The sequence below is a fragment of the Acinonyx jubatus genome, chromosome A3 (genome assembly GCF_027475565.1).
Source record: "Acinonyx jubatus isolate Ajub_Pintada_27869175 chromosome A3, VMU_Ajub_asm_v1.0, whole genome shotgun sequence".
NCBI lineage: Eukaryota > Metazoa > Chordata > Mammalia > Carnivora > Felidae > Acinonyx > Acinonyx jubatus.
In genome coordinates this window covers 83,361,280-83,386,407 of record NC_069388.1, presented here as the reverse complement: position 1 = coordinate 83,386,407, position 25,128 = coordinate 83,361,280, and the positions used below count along the sequence as shown (strand labels likewise).

General features: G+C 38.6%; 1 protein-coding gene and 1 pseudogene across 3 annotated transcripts in view; both read left to right on the top strand.

Moving 5' to 3' along the window:
• Positions 1-25,128, top strand: part of LOC106976242 (E3 ubiquitin-protein ligase RNF113A) — a 503,753-nt gene that overhangs the window by 356,081 nt on the left and 122,544 nt on the right. The gene's annotated exons all lie outside the window — the stretch shown is intronic.
• LOC113603311 (uncharacterized) lies at positions 1,733-1,885 on the top strand (annotated as a pseudogene).

Here is a 25,128-nt window from a genome sequence, read left to right as displayed (position 1 = left end):
CTCTGGTCAACACGTTTTTCACAAGGTCGCAGTGGTAACTGAGAATGAGCAAAGAGAGGGAATAAAGTTGAAACTAGAACTAAAGAGCATGAACTATGAAGATGGGCTCAGTTCCTTAATCTTTTAAAGATACTTTCCAGGTGGATCGACTGAGCTGTGTAACATTTCCAAACATGTAGATAAATCTCCTCATCTATCATGATGTCACCAATGACCCTAAAAATCTGCAGTCCATGGTTCATCATGAAAACATTTCATGGATGCTTATTATTTTCTGTGAAGGAGAGTAAACGTAGGTTTTTGGATTTGGGGGCTTGCTCATTATGAGCTCAGGCTGATGTGCAACTGTGTTTGAATTCAAACTTCAGCATGAGGATGTTTGAGTATAAAACTACAAGGTCCTTTATTAAATTTAAAATCATGGGTTACGTGTCGAACGGCCTGCATTCCATCCCATTGTTTAAATTCATCAAATAGTCACTCTGGAATTATTTCTAACAATTGGGATGACTTCATTTGTGTTTGTTTTCCCTTTCTATTAATCCATGACAAACTGTGAAATTTGCCATTTTTACCATAACCAGGCCATGAAATTTGTCATCTCTCTCTGTAATTTACATGGAGCCTTGGCTATAGATACATTTCAGGCAGGGTGATTGCTTTCCGTCTGACACAGAGGACAGAACAAAGGAGGGATACACACAGAATAGAACACAAACAAATTCAGAACAGACATTAGGAAGGGTTTTTTTTCTTCCTTTTTTCTTTAATGCTGTAAAGTCTGCTAAAATGTGCTGACTGCCTCCCAGGGAAAAAGGTTGATGGCACAAACTAAGGCACTATTATCAAATCCAAGGAACAATGAAATGACACTCCAGGGAGAGGGGAGAGCTTAAAAGAAGAGATGTCTTGACAAACTAGAATGGGTTGGAAGGATGTGGTGGGAAATCATGTGAGTAATGTGGTCAGGAGGCATTTGGAAATGGAGTTTCAGAGGCAAGCCACCATAACAGTACAAGAGTTTTAAAGCTTGTTCACAAGCTATTGTTCATGGGATGGTGAATTTCCCATTTTCTTTCCACTCCCTCTTCTCCACAAATGAACATAAATTAGTTTCTTCCATGTCAAATGGATAAAAAGTCCTCTGAACAATTTACGTTAACAATTAGACTGGACATTTTGCAAGGAAGTTCTGTTTCTAATGATCCTCTTCTTGGTTGGGGGAAGGAAAGAAAGAAAAGTTTTCACTGTCCATTTGTCTGAGTTGCAAAATACAGCATCTTCCTTGAACTTGTTGACTGGCAGGCCAGGTTATTCAGACTATGGCAATAGCTAACCAACCACTGAGAAGTAAGGTCACTAAGCCAAGTAGATGTGCTCTTTATCCACTGTAGATCTGACTGGTGTTATGATTTCCTTTGAAGGAGGAGAAATGTGGCTTTGTTTGAAGGTAGATCTGAGGCTAGAAGAGAAGGGATTGGGAAGGAGGTGACATCTAAGCAATAGTTTGTGGCCCAGTGTTTCCATCTCTTCCTGAGCAGAAGGGAAGTGAGAGAGCAGGTGGATATCATATCACATAACCGAGTGAGCCCCAGGTGACTGAAAGGGAATGATGCCTTGGGGTCTGTCACAGTGCATTTAGGCATTTTTCTCTAGTGAGAGGATGCTTGTTTTCTAGGATCTAGAGTGATTTATTGAAAGAGGATTGCTACTTCTTTTTAGTTTAGATGTAATCGCTTCTTGGCCTTTTGGCTAAGATCAAGTGTAGTTTAGATGTTAAGTGGGAGGTAGTTTTAGAGAATGGAGTCAAGCCAGTTGCTTTAGCTAAACTGTGGTCCTCTTTGCCCATGGTGAATAAGGATTGCAATGCTTAGTAGGAAATCTCACCGGTGCATTTCATTATCTATTGTATTTCCTCTTCCATTTCCCCCCCTTATCATGAGAAAATAGGAGGTTCTAATTCTCTCAATTCTGTCATTATCACTGAAACGTCCACTGGCTTATTTTTATCTCTTTTCCTCCTGTGGTAGAGCTGCCATTTTAATATAAATAAATGGCTGGTTTAAATGCTCATTTTGAAAAATAGAAGAAAAAAGAAGAATGCAAAGAATGCCATCATGCAAAATCTCCCCACACCCAGGAATAATCACTGTTAAAATGTTGACATGCTTCCTTCCAGTTATTTTGTTCTATGCCCATATTTTTAACATAGTTGCATTCAAATTACATGTGAAAATACAAATGATCTTCATTAACTTAACATTTTATCATAAGGGTTGTCCTCTAACATTAGAATCTTCTTCAAAGGTGTAATTTTGATAGTTTCCGTCTTATCCCATTGAGTAAATGCATCAACATTGTCTTTACATTTTCTTGGGATTAAACCTTTCTTTTTGATTGCATCTATTTTTATGACTATAAATACTATAGTAATCATTTTTGTGCACACATCTTTGCATGCATTTCTGAGCAGGATAGATTTCTAAATAAGGAATGACTAGGTAAAAGCACATGGTTATTTTAAAAGATGCATTTTTACCAAATTGTATTCTGGAATGGTTGTACCAATTTACATTAATAATAGCTTATTGATCATGTTACTAACATGATAAAAAGAAACCCTCTTACTTTGATAATTTTAAAAAGAGGGGTGCCTAGGTGACTCAGTTAAGTGTTATCCCACTCTTGATTTTAGCTCAGGTCATGATCTCGTGGTTTGTGAGATCTAGCACGCCCCGCCCCCCCCCCCCCAACCCCTTTCTACTCTCTGGCTGACAGCTCGTGGAGCCTGCTTGGGATTTGGGGATTCTCTCTCTCTCTCTGTGCTCCTCCCCTGCTTGGGCACATGCTCATGCACACACACTCAAAATTAATAAACTTTACAAAAAAAATCTATTAAAAAAGAAAAAAAATAGTACTGTCTTACATTGCACTTTTGTGATTTCCAGTGAAACTGAACTTTCCATAGTTTCTTTATTCATTTATCTATGATGGTATCGTGGCAGTCATGAGAAGGTGCCTCTCAGAACTCCTACTACAGGAGCATCACTGACTGAGGACCCCAAGTACAGCACTTTGAAATCCACTACCCTGTATATACTGGGGCCACACCACTTATGGATTGTTCCCTACTGACCGAGTGTGGTGAGGATGCTAAAGCAGAACCATTTATAGGAGACACAGAACTTCTTTGTTGGCTGATTTTGTCTCAAGGACTTTCCTGTGGCTTTCTGTCCTTTCCTTAAACTATCAGGCCGTCTACAACCTCTCTCACTATCTCTTATAGCTCTCTCAGCTTACCTAGCTCCCTCCTTATTGCCTTTCACACAGGCAGTTCTCATAATGTTATAGGTTGCGTTGTGTCCCTCTAAATCCATATGTTGAAGTCCTACCCCTCAGTACCTTAGAATGTGATCTTATTCATAAATAGAGTTGTTGCAGATGTAACTAGGTAAGATGAGGTCTTACTGGAGCCAGATGGGCCCCTAATCCAGTATGACTGCTGTCCTTATATAAAGAACATGGTATGAAAAGACACATGCTTGCAGAGGGAGGGCAAAGTGAAGACACAGAGAGAATGCCATCGATAAGCCAAGGAACACCTGAGACCACCAGAAGCTATGGGACAGGACAGGCATGGAGCAGATCCTCCCCCACTGCCCTCAGAGAGACCCAACCCAAAGGACACCTGGATTTCTGACATCCAGCCACCAGATCTGTGAGACAATAAATTCCCATTTAGGCCACCAGTTTGTGGTATTTTGTTACGGCAGCCCCAGGAAATGAGTACACCTAATAAAATCCTCCCACTTTTAATCCTGTCTTATAGTCTGTGTCTTGGACACCTGGACTAAGATAAGCTTTATATAAGCTTTTTATATTTTGAATAGTAAACCTTTGTCATATTCTTGCAAATATTCTTCTAGTTGATGACACATTTTAATTTAGCTAATAATATTTTAATTGACAAACAATGCAAACCTTTATGTAGTTAAATAATCAACATTCCTATGGGTTCTACCTCCCTCCCTTCCATCCTCCCTCCCTCCCTTCCTCTTTCTTCCTCCCTCCCTCACTCCATCCCTTCCCTTTCCTGCTTTCCTCCCTTCCTTCCTGCTTGCTCTCTAGCTTTCAAGTATTTCCCTACTAGAGAGATGAGATATTCACCCATTTCAGTTTTCCCCCCTTGTTTTTAAGGTGTGAACTTTACATTTAGCTTTTGAGTATATTTAGAACTTAGTTTGTGCATGTACCAAGGTATAAAGTCTACGGTATTGTACCCAGTCTTTTCTAATTTTTTTTCTCTTTCAAATATGTTTAGCCATCCTTAAATAAATACATTCTTTCATATGAATTTCTGAAACTTTTTTTGTCAAGCATGCTAGAAGAGAGAAAAATATTATTGGGGGTTTTATTGGATATGCTTTAAACAAACAACTCGATTTGTCAATAATTAACATGATTAAGAACATTTAGTTTTGCCATCTGAGAATGTTATGTCTCCAGTTATTAAATAATTAGTTTATATTTTTCAGGAACTATTTGACATTTTCTTTACATAGGTCTCATGCATGTCTTGCTAAGTATTGTCTTAAGGATTTTATGGATTTGTGCTTTTATAAATGTTGTATTTTTCATGATATTTTCTAACTAGTATGAAGAAAAGTTATTTCCACATGGTCATATCATATTCAACAAGTTTTACCAAAATTTTTTATTAATTCCAATTTTGGAGTCTTAGCACATGTTTAGGAGTATTCTCCATGGTGGTAAATCTCATAGAAACTTTGGCTGTGAGAGCTGGAAGGATCTAAAGGTCATCACATCCTCTCATTTTATAGATGATCCAACAGGGAGCCTCAGCACAATGCTCTAAACACTGTGAAAGGAAGGCCCTGAAAAGGCCTTACCCCATCTTCTTAGAGACTCTTAAACCAAAGATCATACAGTGCAACATATAGAAATGATTTAATATTTATGAAGAATTATAGTGATAAAACAAGAGTATCCATTTATTGGGGTCCAGGCACTTGCTAGGTGCTTTATATATACATGGGCAACCTCATTTTATTCTTACAACAATCATTTGAAAGACAGTTGTTCTACACCACTGGCAGTTGTATCTAACTGGAATGTCTCTCCTCTTCTCACTCCTGCCTGGCTATCTCTCTATCTGATCTTTTTAGGGGTAAGAGAGATGTACCAAGTTACTTTGTAGGGTTCTGTGTTGTCCATGGTTACTTTGAGTCTTAGTCTGTTACTAATTAGAAGAGTTGATCCAAGCTTTTTATTGCAGAGAACAAATATCTCATCAGCACCCCTACAAAAGAAACAAATGCTAAAAAATAATAGCAAGTATTTTAAAAGTTTCATTGGCTAGACCTGAAAGCCAAGTAAAAAAAGTTGAGTTTTTAAGTATATTTTGAGCCTCTACTATTGGAGACTTGAACAATAAAGTTATGATAGTTTCTAATCAGAAAGAGTTTATATCTAGGGGTGCCTGGGTGGCTCAGTTGGTTAAGCATCCAACTGATGATTTAGGCTCAGGTCATGATCTCGCTGTTTCATGAGTTCAAGCCTCGCATTGGGCTCCATACAGGCAGCTCGGAGCCTGCTTAGGATTCTCTCACTCCCTCTCTCTCTGCCCCTCCTCCACTCATGCTGTCTCTGTCTTACTCAAAATAAATAAAACTTTCCAAAAATTAAAAAATTAAAAAATAAGAAAGTTCATATCTAGAGTCACAGAATCTTCATGATGGAAGGCACTTGGGTATCATCTGGTCCAACTTCCTATCTGATGTGCTTCTCTGATGAATTCTTGACAGGTCTCTTTTGGAACAGCTTTCTAATAGATAGAAAGCCCTTCCTTCCTGAAGGCTCTCTCCTGGTGTCTTCTACCCTCCTCCACTCATTTGCCTTTTGTAGTCATGGGATAAGTTCAGTTTCTTTTAATGTTTGAGAAACAACCACTATGTGCTATATTCACCTTTCTTAGTGATGGCTTTTCTGGTCTAGTTACAGTTAATTAGTTAAGATGAGGTCATACTGGAGTAGGATGGGACCCTAATTCAGTATGACTGCTGTCCTTATATAAAGAGTGCTATATGAAGAGACACATGCTTACTGAGGCAGGGCGAAGTGAAGATACAGGGAGAATGCCATAGATAAACCAAGGAACATCTGAGACCACCAGACAGACATGGAACAGATCCTCGCCCAATGACCTCAAAGAGAAGCAACCCAGAGAACACCTGGATTTTTTTTACTTCTAGCCTCCCCAGTTTCCTCAGGTATCTGTCATGTCAGCCCTTTCTCCTTCTCAGACTCTATCCTCTGAATGTGGATTTTTGTCAGCATCCCTCTCAACATATAGAGTTTAGTACTGAACAGACTGGTTATGATGTGGTACAAACTGCAAACAGTAGGAAGGATGTATTGTGTCATTTGATCGGAATACTACATTTCCATCAATATAGTCAAAGTTCCTATTAGTTATTATTATTTTTTAAATATTTATTTATTTTCAGAGAGTGAGAGAGGGTGTGTGTGCACGTGAGTGGGGAGAGGCAAAGAGAAAGAGAGAGAGAGAATCCCAAGCAGGCTCCATGCTCACAGTGCAGAGCCCAATGTGGGGCTCGATCTTATGAACTGTGAGATCATGACCTGAGCTGAAGGCAAGAGTCAGACACTTAATGGACTGAGCCACCCAGGTGCCCCCCATTAATTATTTTTAACAATTGGATTACATAATTAGTAATCTCACTTCCCATGTAATTTTTGATGCCCTACCATCCTCCTAATTCTACTTCTCCACCAATTTTCCTCCTCTTAATAAACAGCCCCACAAATTACTCAGTTAGCTCTAGCCAACACCTGGTTATCATTCTTGACTCCTTCCCCTTGAGCAACCCATTGCTATGTCCCACTTGCCATTCCTGCCAATGGTATCACCCCCTCTACCACTACCACTCCACTCACCTCCATCTCTCTTCTGTGCTGATGAGAGAGCCTCTTAACTTGTCTTAGGGTTTCCTCTCTGGGCTCCTATTTATTATAGTCTTCACACCGAGAATGTCTGTGTGAAGACAGAGAAATCTTCGTAAATTATAGATAGCATTCTGATATTTCCCTACTCAGAACTCTTCAGGATCCTCCAATTCACACTCAGACAAAATCTAATCTTCTTTATTGGGGGTCACAAGATCCTGCCTGATCTGCCTACCTGTCCCACCCTGCTCTTCACCTCCCTCTGCTTCAAGCCACCTGGGCAATTTTTTCTGTCTCTTGAACACACTGAGCTCCTTCCTTACTCAAGACTCTGGCAGATGCTGTCTCCTATACCTGGAATGTTCCTTATGGTTTATTCCCTTAATTCATTTCTGCTGAATGTCACCTCCTCAGAAAGTCCATACTTGACTACTCTATATAAAACAGAACCCTTAACATCTCCCCACAGTCACATTCTGTTTTCCTTATTCTGCTTTATTTTTCTTCCTGGAACTTATCACCGGTTGCCATTACATGTTTGTTTATTTATTTGTGTAATTTCTGTTTCTACCACTAGAATGCTGGCTCCATCAGAGTGGAAGTTTCACCTGTTTTGTTGTTGTTGTTGTTGTTGTTGTTGTTGTTTTTCATTAAAGGGGCCTAAAATAATTCCAGACACATACTGGGTAGTTCCTGAGACTATTATGTTCCTGACACATAATTTGTTTTATTTTTTAATTTTTTTAATGTTTTTTTATTATTGAGAGACAGAGAGAGAGACAGAGCATGAGCATGGGAGGGGCAGAGACAGGAGGAGACGCAGAATCCGAAGCAGGCTCCAGGCTCTGAGCTGTCAGCACAGAGCCCGATGCGGGGCTCGAACTCACAAACTGTGAGATCATGACCTGAGCTGAAGTTGAACGCTTAACCGACTGAGCCACCCAGGTGCCCCTGACACACAATTTGTTAATGAATAAATTATTGAATGAATGGACTGTATTGAATTTGCAGCCAGATAAACGCTTTAGTTTTCTTTTTTACCAAGATCTCCTCTCTGCATTGTGGTTTTCTAAAGAGTTCAATAATTTTATCTTGGGTACATGTCTTCTGAGCTATGGAATTTAAATTCATTCTCTTTAGCTTGTTAGTTTTATATTTGACTCTTGAATTAGGCTCTAGTTTTTCTCACCTAAGTTTGTCCATACTCTTCTTTCTAGTCTAAACATCTTTCTCTTTGATAGATAAGATAAAATCTCGGGAATTGTACTCAGTTCTGATATACATTAATGGATTGCCAGCTCATCAGCTCAGCAGGCTCTGCGCTCTTTCCTGCTCTTGCTTTAAATAGCAAAGAAAAAAAAAGAACTTTTTCCCGAAGCATTTTTCCTGAGTGTTGCCTCTTTCTGGGCCCACTTTGTTTTGGAAAGCAAGCCTAATATAAGTGAAACAATGAGAGAATTGTTTAAGATATTTTACAATTAAGTGATATGGCACATAGACTCTGAGGTTTTCAGAAAATAGAATGATCACAGAGGGTTTGCAGAATTAGAAAAGGTTTTGTGTAGGATGCTTCCCAACTTTTAAATATGCTAGTGTATGTTAAAGAGTAAAATCTATTGACTTTTAGAAATAGTAGAGCATTATACATAGTTTTAGAAAAATTAGCAGGGCTTGGGGCTGGTGATTTTGTCAGACTGCCTGTGTTAGCTGTGCATGATTTTTATCATAAGCCAAAAAGACTTCACTGTCCATGTGAGGTCAAGGGCAGAGTGGCAGACAGTGTTCAAACCAAGTTTTCAGGTCAGCAGATAGCCTTGGAAGTGCTCTTGGAGGGTCAGGTTAGTAACAACACAGCAGCAAGCATAAGATAAGCATCTTGAGAGATTAATGGCTCACTGCTCTCCTACCCCAGAGACCCAGCAACAATGTTCCCCAAATAACTTCTCATATAAAGGTCAGAAGCACTGTGTGTTTGGACTCATGTATGTGTATGGGTGGGCTTGTGGATGCATGCATACTATGAACGTTCATATCTGTGTACTGTAAGGGAACGGGCATGTTCTCTTATTATCATTAAATTCATATTTTTTCCTGTTTTCTATACCAGTAAGGCCCTCCAATTTTCAAAAGCCTTGCAAGGTTCATTATAATGGCTGTAAACAGTAGGGAAAAAGTACAGTTTTGCCATTAAAGCATTTGAATAGGATGATCCTTTAGATCTAGTGATATGTTGAAGTACAGGAAGGAATTTAAGAAGCCTGGTGGGGAAGGGGTCTCACGGACACCCTTGAGAGGTTGGTTTTTTTTTTTTTTTCATAGTGACAGCCTAACCTATCGGTAAAGTTGGCTGATTGGTGGTAAACATTATGGAGCATGAAAATTTTTCCACATGTCTAAGTTTTGCTTTTTCAACAACTGTGCAGTTGGGCTGACCTAACTTTCATTTCCTGTTTCCATTATGGTTGTTAGTCCCATTCTTCCCACATCTGCACCCAGACATATCTCATTCTACAGCCTGTCTGCCCATCTGGGCGGTGGGGTGACCTCATTCCTGAGAAGAGGCCTGTAAGCTGTGTTCAAGATAGACGGCCCCTGACACATGGGTGCGTGTACCCTGATGTGCAGCTGCAGGGATTCTCGGGCCACCCTTGGCTCATTGTGCTACAGAGGGCTTTGTAAAAGGTTTTCAACATGTGTTTGTCTGGATATTTTCAAGGCTCATGCACAGCTCTGTTTTAAATATTTAACCTTATATGAGGATGTCTGAGGCTTCCTGAAATTATTCCTCTTATTTGTAAAAGGGAAGGAATCTGATCACACAAATCTGAATAGAATGATCAAAAGACCAAATGGCAATGCACTCACTTGCTGTCATTTTCAGAATTGTATATGTAGAGAGCATTTGCTCTCCTTGCCAATCAGGCTGTCAATATGTATTTATTGAGCACTGTAAGTATAAGCAGAAAGGTAGATACAGTAAAGCAAAAATAGAGAAACCCACCGTTTAGGCATACAGCTAGTTGAGAGACACTATTGACTAGTATGGAGTAGCATTACAAAATACCATGAGCAGTTTTTTGAGTGTTACTACATGCCAAAGTTAAGTGTTATCTTTAAATGTGTTATTTCATTTAACCCTCAAAACAAATCCATTAGTTAAGTGCCGTTTTTCTCCCTGTTGCTCAGATAAGAAGGCAATAGTTGGTGTGACTGAGGAACTTGGCCAAAGTACTCTTCCAGGAGAGCCAGGATTCATACTCAATACTTTCAATACTTTCTTTTTTTTTCTAATGTTTTATTTTAATTTTGGGAAAGAGAGAGAGAGAGAGAGAGAGAGAGAGAACGAGTGATGGAGGGGCAGAGAGAGGGAGACACAGAATCTGAAACAGGCTCCAGGCTCTGAGCTGTCAGCATAGAGCCTGACGTGGGGCTTGAACTCACAAACGGCAAGATCATGACCTGAGCCCCGAAGTCGGATGCTCAACCGACTGAGCCACTCAGGTTCCCCTCAATACTTTCTCAGTTCACTGCTAGATGGGGCTCCAGAGCTCAACATCTTAACCACAATGTTGTGGCACCTCTCGGTGCAAATCTCTGTAGTGTGTAAAGGCAACACTTTTAGACTGAAGATCGGAACTTACATTTGCAAGTAGGACTTGGGCCTCCATTTGGCTTATTTGGAGTAATCTAACACCAGGAGTACCTCACACTGGCCCAGGATTATTCTTCAGTCTGTTCCCTGTGTGTTCTTTCTAAATCAACAGAATAATAGCACAAACAGGGGCGCCTGGGTGGCTCGGTAGGTTAAGCATTAGTCTCTCGAGTTTGACTCTCAGGTCATGATTTCATAGTCCTGAGATCCAGCTCTGCACTGAGTGTGGAGCCTGTTTAAGATTCTCTTTCTCTTCCTCTGCCCCTCTCCCCCACTCATACATGTGCGTGCACTCTCTTAAAAAATAAAAATAATAAGGGGCACCTGGGTGGCTCAGTCTGTTGAGCGTCCGACTCTTGATTTTGTCTCAGGTCATGATCTCACAGTTCATGAGATCAAGCCCCATGTTGGGCTCTGTGCTGTCATCGCAGCCCTGCTTGGGATTCTCTCTCCCTCTGTCTGTGTCCCAACTCCACTCATGTGTTCTCTCTCAAAAAAACATTTAATAATAATAATAATTAATAATAATAATATTAACCCAAACACAAATATAAAGGGATAGAAGCTTTAGATTACATGGATAATTACTTTTCTTTGGTTTACAAGTTAAATCCATGTAGGAATTGCAGCCTCTATAAGTAACTTTTTACATTCTTTATTTGCTTCTCTAATTTTTATAATTTTTTTATTATAATATAGTGATTAAGAGCAAGGATAACAAGGATGTCCCCTCTTACCACTTGTATTCAACATAGTACTAGAAGTCCTAGCCTCAGCAATCAGACAATAAAAGGCATCCATATTGGCAAGGTAGAAGTTAAACTTTCGTTATTTGCAAACAACACAATAATCTAAGTAGAAAATACAGACTCCACCAAAAAATTGCTAGAAGTGATACACAAATTCAGTGAAGTCACAGGATATAAAGTCAATGTACAGAAATCTGTTGCATTTCTATACACCAGTAATGAAGCAGCAGAAAGGGAAATCAAGGAATTGATCCCGTTTACAGTTGCACCAAAAACCATAAGATGCCTAGGAATAAACAACCAAAGAGGTAAAAGATCTGTTCTCTGAAAACTATAAAACACTTATGAAAGAAATTTAAGAAGACAGAAACAAATGGAAAAACATTCCTTGCTCATGGATTGGAAGAACAAATATTATTAAAATGTCTGTATTACCCAGAAACAATCTACACATTTAATGCAACCCCTATCAAAATACCACCAGCATTTTTCATAGAGCTAGAAAAACAATCCTAAAATTTGTATGGAACCACAAAAGATCCCCAATAGCCGAGACAATCTTGAAAAAGTAAAGCAAAGCTGGAAGCTTCACAATTCTGGACTTCAAATTATATTACAAAACTGTAATTATCAAGACAGTATGGTACTGGCACAAAAACAGACACATAGAACAATGGAATAGAATCGAAAACCCAGAAATGTACCCACAAGTATATGATAAACTAATATTGACAAAGCGGGAACGACTACCCAATGGAAAAAAAGACAGTCTCTTCAGCAAATGGTGTTGGGAAAACTGGACAGCAACATGCAAAAGAATGATATTCGACTACTTTCTTACATCGTAGACAAAAATAAATTCAAATTGGATAAAAAACTTAAATGTGAGACAAGAAACTATTAAAATGCTAGAGGAGAACACAGGCAGTAACCTCTTTTGACATCAGCCATGGACTTCTTACTAGATACGTCTCCTGAGGCAAGGGAAACAAAAGCAAAAATAAACTTTTGGGACCTCATCAAGATAAAAAAGCTTCTGCACAGTGAAGACAATCAACAAAACTGAAAGATAAGCTTGGGAATGGGAGAAGATATTTGCAAATGGCATATTAGGTAAAGGGTTAGTATCCAAAATATATAATGAACTTATCAAACTCAACACCCAAAAAGTAAATAATCCAGTTAAAAAATGGGCAAAAGACATAAATAGACATTTTTCCAAAGAAGACAAACAGTTGGCCAACAGACACATGAAAAGATGCTCAACATCACTCATTATCAAGGAAATAACAAATCAAAACTACAGTGAGATATCACCTCACACCAGTGGGAATGGCTAAAATTAACAACACAGGAAACAACAGATGTTGGCAAGGATGCAGAGAGAGGGGAACCCTCTTACACTGTTAGTGTGGATGCAAATTAGTGCAGCCATTTTGGAAAACAGTATGGAAGTTCCTCAAAAAATTAAAAATAGAACTACCCTATCACCTAGCAATTGCACTACTAGGTATTTACCCAAAGGATACAAAAATAGTGATTCAAAGGGATACATGCACCTCAATGTTTATAGCAGCATTATCAACAATAACCAAATTATAGAAAGAGCCCAAATATCCATCAAATGACTAATGGATAAAAAAAGATGTGGTGCATATATACAATGGAATATTACTCAGCCATCCAAAATAATAAAATCCTGCCATTTGCAAAGATGTGGATTGAGCTAGGGTATGTTATACTAAGTGAAGTAAGTCAGAGAAAGGCAAATACTGTATGATTTCACTCATATATGGAATTTAAGAAACAAAACAGATGAACATGGCAGGGGAGAAGAGAGAGGCAAACCACAAAACAGACTCTTAACTATAGAGAACATACGGAGGGTTGCTGGAAGGGAGGTGGGGGGGATGGGTTAAATGGGGGATGGGTATTAAAGAGGGCCCTCTTTGTGATGAGCACTTGGTGTTGTATGTAAGTGATGAATCATTAAATCTTACACCTGAAACAAATATTATACTGTATGTTAGCTAGCTGGAATTTCAATAAAAATTTGGAGGAAAAAGTGAACAAGTGAACAAATGGACATTCATTCAGCAAATATTTACTGAGGAACCATGATCCAGGAACTAAACAGGAAACTGTGGGTGCCCTCAGCTTACGTTATCATGGAGATACATAAGCAATCAGAAACAATGGGTTGGTTTGATAAAGAACAATATGTGATACAAATAAACAGGCAGCAAGTTAATTCTCTTAACAATATCTCTGTGTGTCATTGGGGAGGATACAATGTAAGTAGAATTTAAACCTGAGAATACACCACATCAGGAATTTTTTTTTTAGCTACTATGCTTCATTTTTCTTCTGAAGATGAAAAAAAAAAGGCAGTGTTATTCTCTTTTAATATAATGGGACAATCAACAGAATAATTTGAGGTCTTGAATGAAGGAAATTGCAAAAATTTGAAATTGCCTAAAGTTTGAAATTGCCAAATAATGCCATAGATTTCAGCAGTATTTATACATATGCTTAAAACTCTTAATTTTGTGCAATACTTATCTCTGAGTAATTAATCCAGATTATACCGTATCAAAAACTATAAGATTTTTGTGACTTGTTGGTGTTCCTCATTCAAGGTCACTCCCACCTAATTTGCCACCACACCCAGCAAATATGTAGCCTTTGTTCCACAAATACATTTTAAAAAACACAAATATTAATAGATTTTTTCCCCCTGAAGTGAGTTACTAATCCCTTTTCAGTCATTTCAAAAGAGATGTTTGCAAGTTTTGGCCACCGAGGTACTTCAGTAGGTGAGAAGATAAACTGTGGTATATCCAAACAATAGAATATTATTCAGTGCTAAAAAGAAATGAGCTTTCAAGTTTCGAAGACTTGGAGGAAACTTAAATGCTTATTACCGAGTGAAACAAGCCAATCTGAAAAGGCTTCATTCTGTATACTTCCAACTATCTGACATTCAGGAAAAGGCAAAACTATGGAGACAGTAGAAGGAGGAGTGGTTGCCAGAGGTTAGAAGGTGAGGAGGGATTAATAGAGCAGAGGATTTTTAGGGCAGTGAAACTAGACTGTATGGTAGTGAGTGGTGGATATATGTCATTACATATTTGTCCACATCCCTAGACTGTCCAACACCAAGAGTGAACCCTAATGTAAACTGTGGGCTTTGGGTGATAATGATGTGTTAATGTAGGTTCATCCATTGTAATTAATATATCGTTCTGGTGAGTGATATTGATATATGGGGGACGATGTGCATATGTGGGGACAGAGGATGTATTGGAAATCTCTGTAACCCGCTCAATTTTGCTGTGAACCTGGAATTGCTCTTTAAAAAGTTCTATTAAATTTTTAAAAAGAAAATGGAGAAGTTTGGACTATATCCGTGATGTCATTTTCATAGTTCCATTGGCCAGAACTTTAAAAAAAAAAAAGGAATATTTGAATCCATGTGAACATTTTGATTGTTAAACCTCAAATATGACTTAACAGATTAAGATTTCAGGAATAAAGACACACCCAAGGTGACAACCTGTAGACCAAGCTTCAGCCTAGAGCAATTTGAGCTGTCAGGGACATTAAAGCTCATTAGCGGGATTCCTGCACAGAAACACTGGCAGTCACCGTCCTGCATTTCACAGTTCTTAGAAAAATCTTCTCATTGATGTTGAGGTGTTGCACTCAAGCTGATAGCCTGAGGTATTTAATTGAAAGGCAAACATATTGGCTTTATATGTTGTGCTTTCTGGAGAGGGTGGCTTTTTTATTTTTAAAGTGACAATGGTGAGAAAAAAAAGAAAGGGGGGAAATCCACTCACCTGTGACTGTATTAAACCACCCAGCAGCTGTTTATAACTTAACACATCATTCCATCCCCTAAGAAGTCTTTAACATATGAAAAGGAAGGCCTGACTGAGGGATTAACTAGCAGAACTGGGTGAAATGCTACACTTGCTTTTGATGGTGTGAGATTTATCTTCTGCAGGCTATTGATAGTATTTTTCCACTGTTTTCTTAAAGATTAGCCGTAGGGAATTTAAATAATTAGGCATAAAATCTCTAGCATGATATTTAATCAATCACATCTTGGTTTTCAGCTGATGCAAGGGCTGAGGTCAGCTGTGGGAAAGGCAGACGCAGTGGAGGAGACCTGGCCAAGCTGCCCTCCTTGTTGGGCTTGTTTTCAGGATGACCGGGAGTGTCCAGGAACAAGCCACATCCTCAGGCAATCTTCTCACTCTGCTGGTGTTTCTGTTTGTTTATTGTGCAGCCTAAAGTTCTTCTTTGTAGGCAAATGGAACCCATAAAAGAGTAAGAACAGTCAAGTGAGACTTTGAAGGTCTACCCTCTAAGAGAATTTCAGGGATGTTGTAACTCTCATGGTTCCAGGAAGGAGGGGGAGAAATGATAAAATTTGTGTTGGCTGATGAAAAATGCCCATGAATCAGGCTAGGTTTTAACATTTTGGTTCACAGGTATATTAGTCAGTATTCTCCAGAAAAACAGAACCAATAGGGTTTGTGTGTGTGTGTGTGTGTGTGTGTGTGTGTGTGTGTGTGCATGTGCATGCAGAGAGAGAGAGAGAGAGAAAGAGAGATTTTTATGAATTGGTTCATGTGATTAGGGAGACTAACAAGTCCAAATCTTCACGGTAGGCTGTCAGTCTGGGGATCCTGGGAGGAACTAATATTGTAGATCAAGTCCAAAGACCATCTACTGGAAGAATTCTTTCTTTCTCAGGGAGGTCAGTCTTTGTTCTATTAAGGCCTTCAACTGATTGGGTAAGTCCCACCTGCATTGTGGAGGGTAATCTGCTTTACTCAAAGTCCACTTAAGTATTAAGCTCATCCAAAAAACATGCTCATAGTAACATCCAATTGTGTTTGGCCAAATATCTGGGCACTGTGGCCCAGCCAACTTGACACATAAAACTAACCATCATGGTGAGGTTTTTGTCAGCTAGTAAGACTAAATACTTTATATTCATAACCTTATCAAATTCCACCATACTTTGAGAAGATAAGCCAAGGAAAGAGTATAATGAACATGTAAGTCAGAATGTGTAAGATGGTGTATAAAAACCTAGTTTAAAAAATATGATAACAATAGGATCTGAGTATAAGTAAAAAATAATAGTAAACATTTATTTGGTACTATTTGTCAGGAATGTTTGAATCCTCACAAAGCTTTATGAATTAGCAAATACCTGGAATCAATAAACTGGGTTTGGATTCCAGCTTTACCACTCAGTGGCTGTGTGACCTTGGCAAATCCTTTAGCCTGTCTGCTCTTCAGTTTCCTTAGTAGGAAAATGGGAACAATCATAGCACTCACTGTCAAGAATTATTTGGAAGATAAAATGAATACTGTCATAGCAAATATTTAGAACAGAGCCTGGCATACTAGAGTCACTCAGTGAAAAGTCAGCCATTATTGTTATAGAGGATAATAGAACAGAGAGATGGGGGCCAAGGAAGCACAATATCCATCTGAGACCTAGAAATAGCATATTGCCTGCATGCCATCATCCAGCATGTTTATAAGTAGATAAACGAAAATATCCTTCCACTGAAGTCGTATGAACCTGCATTTCAACTGAAAACACAGTCTCCCTTGGCAAACCTATGACTAATTTTGCCGACAGAGAATATGAGGGGAGCCCTGACACTTGCCTCCAATATATTGTCTCCAGTATTGTCACTTGTGATTACCTTTATTGAGTTTGAATTGAAAAAAGCCATCTTATGCATGACGTTTCCCCTAGAAATGATGGCAGCAAAAAGAGGCAGAAAAAAAATGCGTAGACTGAGCAATCCAAGGTGACTCAGAATGGGCTAGTGTGAGGGACTTTGCAGACCTAACTTCCCTGAGTTTATTTGATCATGTCTCAGGCTACAAGGAGTTATCTTGAAGAAACACTTTTTAACTTATGGTAATACTGGGATCTCTGTACTAAAAATCAATGTGCATTTTGTTTCATTTTAGAGAGTCTCAACAACAGTAGCCCAAAACACTTTAGAATACTCATTGTGGCACTAAAAGTCAGTAGCTGCCATGGACCTTAGATTTTCTGTAACTCAGCATTTTGGAACAATGATGGCCCAAGTAACAAGATCTTTAGGTTTAAGTGACCCCTTTATTTAACATCTCGTTGATGAGTTTCTCAGCTTTTCCTACCCTTAATTGTGAAACTGAACTGATTTCTGCATATAATTTGCACACTACCTTTAACTACTTGGTTTTCTTTTCTTCTTTGACTTTGCCTGTTGCCCCAAGAGAGCAATGCCCTTGTTGATTTCTTTTGCCTGGGGCTTCGGTTAAATAAGACATTTCAAAGTTCTCACATAATTGTTTTCTGACCAGGAGAACTAAGAGACCTAAGAGAATTCCCCTAGCGTGAAAAGCCATGTCACAAACCTCATATAGTTGTTTTGTGCTTCTGGGCTCATTCTTTGAATTCTAAGTATGGAAAACCAATAAACAGTAACAATGATGCTAACTAGGTTGAAATGGATTCTCCAATCCACCATTAAACATCAGAAATCAGTCAGGCCATCATGAGAGGCCAGCAAATTGTTAGGTGATCAGAGTTATTTACTAATGTTTTGATGGCTCCACTTAGCATAAAGGTGAACTGGAGACAATTCTGACCACATAGGCCCCCACATGATGTATTATTGGCTTGGCCGAATTGTAAATCCTATATCCATGATATAATTGGCAACTTACTCCTTCAACAGATGTGGGTTATGCAATCAGGGTGGGGAAAAGATGCACTGAAGCTGACTTGCTGGAAATCTTTACTTTCAATCTATAAAATATAATGAGGTTATGAATATAAAAGTGTGGCCAAATACCAGTGTTTTGTAAAGAAGTATACAAATTTAAGGAGACACTGTATTATCAAAATAAAATGACCTATCTGTCTATCAGATATTAAGATAATCAGTGTATAATTTACTTTTTTGTAAGTAGTTTCTGCAGACCTTCATAGTAGAGTCCAATTTCAATTTCAAAGACTATATTTTAGGATTTTTTTTTCAATGAGTGATTTTCTTCTTCTTACCCATTCTTTATTTTGATAGTGGCTCTTATGCATCAATTATTATTAATCAACTGGAAGAGTAAATTTAATACCGTAGACACACAACGGGTCAGTTTGCCAGCTGGCATAAGCTATAAAAGGTGGAGTGTGTGTGTGTTTGTGTCATAAATTGCTCTGCATGATGATATAGTCATTGTTATTTGCAGAAAACTTTTTATTTTTGTTAGGTCAAGAAGCCTGTAATTCTCCAAGTGATCCCTGAACCTTATTTAATGCAGCAAACCACAAAAGGAGCTGGGTTGAACTTTGGTGTCTGCAAGTTAGAAAGTAATAACTTTCTCATCTTTTCTGTAAGTGACTTATGCCATGTGATGAATGCAGACCCTTCCCTCACAAGGGTTTCCTGATATTATACACTTGTAGCAAATAAGGTTAGAACCTTTAAAATATAGCATTTAGTAATGTGCTGGAAATAGCTTCTTCTCGATTCCTTTAAAGGTCACCGCATTTGCTTTCCAGGCGTCATTTTAGCTCTAGCCTCTGCAGGGTAGAACTGAGAACATGCTTGCCTTTGCGCCTTCAATTCTCCCAAGCTTAAAAGTAAAATGGCAGGATCTTTCACATAAAGTGGAGTGTGTGTGTGTGTGTGTGTGTGTGTGTGTGTGTGTGTTTTCTTGTGAGTTTAGATGTATAAAGAAAATCTTAATGTTGGTTATATATATGCACGCTTTTTTTCAGTCAGAGGTATTAGCTTGTATTATGCTCAGTTCAGAAGCCAAGCTTATGGGAATGAAATTGGGGCAACATCTACTAAAGGAAAGCAAACTCTTAGGAAAGCACTCAATTATTTGTGCTTTTCCTGAGCACTCCATGGACCGTGCTTCACCGAACCTAAGTATATTAACAAGACTATAGCCAGATAAATTAGCATCAGCCCACAAATGTTGCCGCTGTTCCGCTGGGCCAGGGGTTGGGCGGATGGTGGGGGGGAATGAATTCATAAAGGCATTGATAAAAAGCAAGAAAAAATAGTCAATATCAGCATTGCGTTGCTATCAAAATTAGATTGGAATGGCAGATTGAAATGAGAGGCTTTTTCACACCAACTGATAAAATCAAGTGCAGGCTGGCAAAAAGAGAATGGCTCCTCGTAAAGCATATTTCACTAGAGTCATCATTGTCATTTGTCAGTATTGCAGTATTCTTAACCTTCCTCACATCTCCATCATTAGCACCACTGTTAACGTCATCTTTGTCCTGTTTATAGTCAGCAGTTGTGTTTCCTCTTAGAAGTACACTAAAGATGAAAAATGGTCCATATCTGGTGCTCCTGGGTGGCTCAGTTGGTTGAGCGTCAAACTTTGACTCAGGTCATGATCTCACGGTTCATGAGTTTGAGTCTCGCATGGGGCTTTCTGCTATCAGCACAGAGCTTGCTTTGGATTCTCTGTCCCCTGTCTTTCTGTGTCTCCCCTCTCATGCTCCCTGCCACCCCTCCTCCCCCCCATCGCTCTCAAGAATAAACATTAAAAAAAAAAAGGTCCATATCTGCTAATAGCCTACACTCTGTGTTCACCATGCCCTAGCTAATTTTGATCCTCTCTCTGCCAATTAAAATTTCTACCTAGAACTCCAAGCCAGTTTAAATTCTCTTCCTTCTTCCAGGACTTCCCTTCTTCTGAATTCCCCATAGTAGCCACTACTAGGCTATTACTAATTTTTCATTTAAAATTTATCTTTTTTGGGGGTGCCTGGATGGCTCAGTTGGTTAAGCATCTGACTCTTGATCTCAGCTCAGGTTTTGATCTCAGGGTCCTGAGTTCAAGACCCAATTTGAGCTCCATACTGGGCATGGGGCCTACTTAAAAATGAATGAATGAATGAATGAATAAATAAATAAATAAATAAATATCTTTTGTGACTTCTAGCAATCTTTTCAAATATGCATATTTTTCTGGTTCAGTTAGAATATAAGGGTCTTGAAGGCAGAGACTACTTCATACATTGGTGTAAACACCATAGTATTTAGATTAGTGCTTTACATATAGTATTATGTAATAGTTAGCAAATATTAAAAAATATTTATCAATGGATTGCAATTGTACAGGAAATTTGGAGAATTTGTTCACAGCCAAAATGTTCCTATAAGTGGTATTAATTTAGCTAGAGAAGTTTGTATGGGAAGATGACGCCATGTGTACTTATGGTGGGGAATATCATGAGTTGGAAGTCAAGGAAATTAGAATTTGTATGAAGTGGAGAAATCTCTCAGAAGAAATAGTACTTTGCCTGTTTTTTTTTACAATGTTCTCTGCGTGTGATCTGTAGGTTTGGCAGTGGCTATTGAGAGGGTTGGAGAAGATGCCGTGAGGGGAATGTAAACGTGAAATCAGAGGGTTAAGCCAGCAGCACAAAGAGTGAGTGAGATAAATGTGGGATAACTGACTGGTGAAACAGCATTTGAAAACAGGGTCAAAAGTTTGCATTTGGGCTGGACAGGTAATAACTGTCCTTAGAAGATTTTGAGTAACTGGAGTATGCCATCCATACAGCACATGTACAAGATTGTTTTACTGGGAACAAGAAGTGAGAAAGGGAAGAGACTGCCATAATTCATGGATAGAATAACCTGTATCTGAGAAAAGGCATGAGAGAAGAAGGGGGAGAAATGAATGGCACACAGAAGAACTGGTTAAACTTGCAAACTTATCTGTATAAGGGACAATGGAGGGAGAGACTGACATTGTCCATGATACTGAAGCCTCAGGGGAAAAGAAAAATTTGCCTTTGTCCCATCCCAGGGTAGGAAGAGTGAGCAGTGAAATAGTATAATGCCTGTTATCAAGAGAGTGGGTGGGCAAAAGATCGTTCACTCTCTCATTCCAGAGAGATCTCTCCTTAGGCTTTAGCTCATGAAAGATAATGGGAAGACTTAAGGTTACATAGATTTTGGGTTTGTATTTGAGATATCTTAAGCCTTTTAGCAGAGAGAGGGTACAGAAAGCCACTGATTGGAACTCAGGTGTACCATGTTCTAGACTCAACATGTCTTTTAACTGCAAGTCTACCTTCTCTGAGCTTTTGAAAAACAAGAGAAACAGACTAGGTAGTTTCTGAGCAAACCTTCATATTCTGTGTTCTACACTGCATTTCAGCATACCATTGCTTGACATTTGACAGCAGTGGTGTTGGTGGAAAGTATAACTTCTGTGGATTAAGCCAAGATGCCTGTACAGAACTCTTGGAATCAGAGAATAGCTGTCCAATACCTGTGTTTTGTAATATATATTGATTTGCATAAAATTTTGTTCCAGGATGTTACTTTCAAAATTGTTTGTAGTTGACTTTGCTGCCAGGGTGCTAGTCAAATATGACAAATATGGGAAAGACTAGAAGGCAGGCAGAGAAGAAAACAGACACCTTGGAGGGAGAACTACATTTTTAGCTTGCTTTGTTTATGTGGGACTTTCAGGAGTGTGGGGTGATGTAGGTTGATCAATAAAACACCCAGAAATGTCTTTATGTCCTTACAAATGAGTGGACAATGTCTGTGTTTGCAGCCCCACACTCATGCAGTTTCTTTCCTTCTACTTGGGAATGTTAACTTGTGTGAGTTTCAAAATAACATCCTGCCATGTGAACTCCCTCCATTTCGGTTATTTATTTGCTGTAAGTGAAATGACGCCTTACTGCAGCTTGGAATTTCCCAGGCACTTTTGAATACATATACCTAAGATATTAGAAGATATATGAATACATATCCTTGACCAGTTGTTCAAAATGTCATCCACACCTGAATCTGATGAAGCTTTTAGTTCCAACTACCAATTTATAGGAGAGAAGAGAGGAAGATGTAAAATTGTACCATGGGGAGGCAATCAGCTACATCCAGACTGTGAAAAAATCTTTAGGGCATATTACCTGATTTCTTAACAAACATATTACATGAAAGACAAAGAGAAATGAGATGGAACCCATATATCAAAGGATACATTAAATATTTACAAATGAATTGCGATATGTGGACTCCCTTTGCCTCTTCATGCAGACATACAAATTTTAGAATTATGATAACAATTATAAGACATTTATAAATTTGAACATTGACTAGATATTTGATAATTATTTAGAAAACATTGTTAATTTTAACATCTGTGATAATGGTATTGTGGTTCCTTAAAGATTTATGATCTTTTGGAGGCATATGAGTTTACTTACTGAAATATTTGCGGATGAAATGATACGATATATAAGTTGCTTCAAAATAACATGGGAAGGGGGAGTAGCTGAAACCAGGATTGGCCATGAGTTTATTATTGAAGCTGGGTGATGGGTACAAAGTAGTTCATTGTAGTGTTCTGTGCTTGAAATTCTCCACAGTAAGAACATTTTTTTTTAATGCCATCAATTTGCATTGAGCATTTTCTTTGATTCTTGGAGCTTTCTCAGCACTTCCTCAAGTGACAGGTTAGATTATCCCTATAAGAATGGCATATAGATATTATTGCCCTGTGGGTAGAGGTGTTGTTAATGCTGAAGTGGGGGAAGCATCGTTAACAAAAATATTTTTTAAATTTTTATTGTACTAACGGATTCCTCCCCTCGCCCCCTCAGTTTCCAAACTGGGATCAGAGGGGGAAAAAAAGGGCCTGATCAGGAGGAACAAAGAACCTTAATTTTTTCTGGCAATGCTATTTCTACCAGGCAGTCCATTGGCCTTTTTAAAAAGGCAAATTCCTGATGCAAAGGACCCCAATTCACTGACCAGTCCCAGCATTTAGACTCAGACTTTATTCTTCTGGGTTCCATGTGATTTCTAAGCACTACATATACTTTAGAGAGACTAAGGACATTGGGAATCCAAATCAAACAGCTACAGCTATGGTTTCCCTACCCTTTACTTTCTGGAGCCCACAGAAAGATGAAGTGAGTAGCTCTCTTTGCCTTCATCTCTCTCTCTGGTGATATCTGTAATGGACACTTGTCTTAAGAGTAACTTTCATTGATGTATTCTCTTCTCTCTTCCATCCTACCAGTGAAATCAAGAGTAATATGACCTCACTCTCTACTCTTGGGGTGGGCTCAGTTTGGCTTAACCCACTCAGTATATTCTGTTCCATTGGTTTGGGTCATTGGTTCTGGGGAGGACATATTCCCCTTGTGAGTTCACCCAGTGTATACTTCAGCACTACTGTAATATTGGGGCAGAAGGAATCTCTCCTACTGGACTTGAATAAAGACAATTATACCCCGACTTTGTCAAGCAGTTATCCTGCTACCATAGGAGAGCTCATATTAAGGATTGCTTAGCCAAAATATGGAAAGAAATTTGATCTTTGGAAACATGATTGATACACTGGATCAATTAACCATGAAATTGCCTTTCCTTGAGAACGTGTTGGTGCTGAGGGTCAGTAAAATCTTGATTATTTAAGCCAAATGAATTGTGTTTTATCTTATTTGTAACTAAGAGCATCTTAGCACAAATGAAACATTCTTACCTATTGACATAGAAATGAAGGAGATATAATATTCTGATAAAGAATCCAGGGGTGAGAATATACTGCTTACTTTGCCTTTTGAATTGATCTATATCCTATCTCGGCTATAGTACGACAAGATTGTGAAGACCTAGTTGGAGACATCAAGTAAACACATCAGGTGATTAGACAAACCTAAAGGCATGATTTTGCTGAGTCTAATGATGTCTGGTGGACTTAGAAAATTCTGAATAGTACCAAGTGAGGAAGTAGAGGTAATAATTCAAGGTGTACAGAGTAACCTTTGTGACATCTCTATATGTTGGAGGCTAGGAGAGAAGAGAAGCTGAGTTTAAATTTTTACGTTGCTGTTCCCTCTTTAGAAGAAAACCATGTCAGCTGCATAGGTCAGCATGCACGCTCAGTTGGCATTAGATTGCTCCACAGGGGTGCACCACATTTGCTTTATCTACTTTTGTATTTATTAACTATATTGATTGAGTACCATATGTATGCTAGGCACTGTTCTGGGCACTGGTTAAGACATTCTAGTGTGAGAAGATCAGACAGTAAACAACTAGACAAATCTATAGTCTCAGATAGCAATAAGTGCTCAGGAGAAAAAGAAAGTAGAATAAAGAAGTCTAAAAAGTACCAGGGAGGAAGGATATAATATATAATGTTCAAGCAGATGACATTTGAACAGAAATCTGAAAGACATGAAGGCTGCTTTCAGAACAAGTTAAATTTAGGTATGAACCATTTTTACATACTTTTTAGTTTGAAAAGGGAATTCAGTGCAAATGTATAATTGCTTATGAAACAAGCCAAACAAAATAAAAGTGGGCAAATAACTTTTATACCTCCCTTTATACCTCGCTTTTATACCTCCCTTTCACTCTCCCCATTTTAAACACTCACCCACCACCCCATCCATGGAAACAGAAATTAAGAATTTTGAGTAGTCAATTAGACTTTTTTCCTAAGTTTATAAAAACTTAAACTCCCTGAAATACACATGGAATGTGTTTGTATGTTTACAATTATTCTTACTTCTGACAAAACTGGGATTATATTATGGACTATTCTCTGCAACTTACTCTATTTATGCAACAATACTTTGTGCACCATGACAATACACATCAACAGACATCTAACACAGTCCTCTCTGCCTTGCCATTTGGTTGCTCC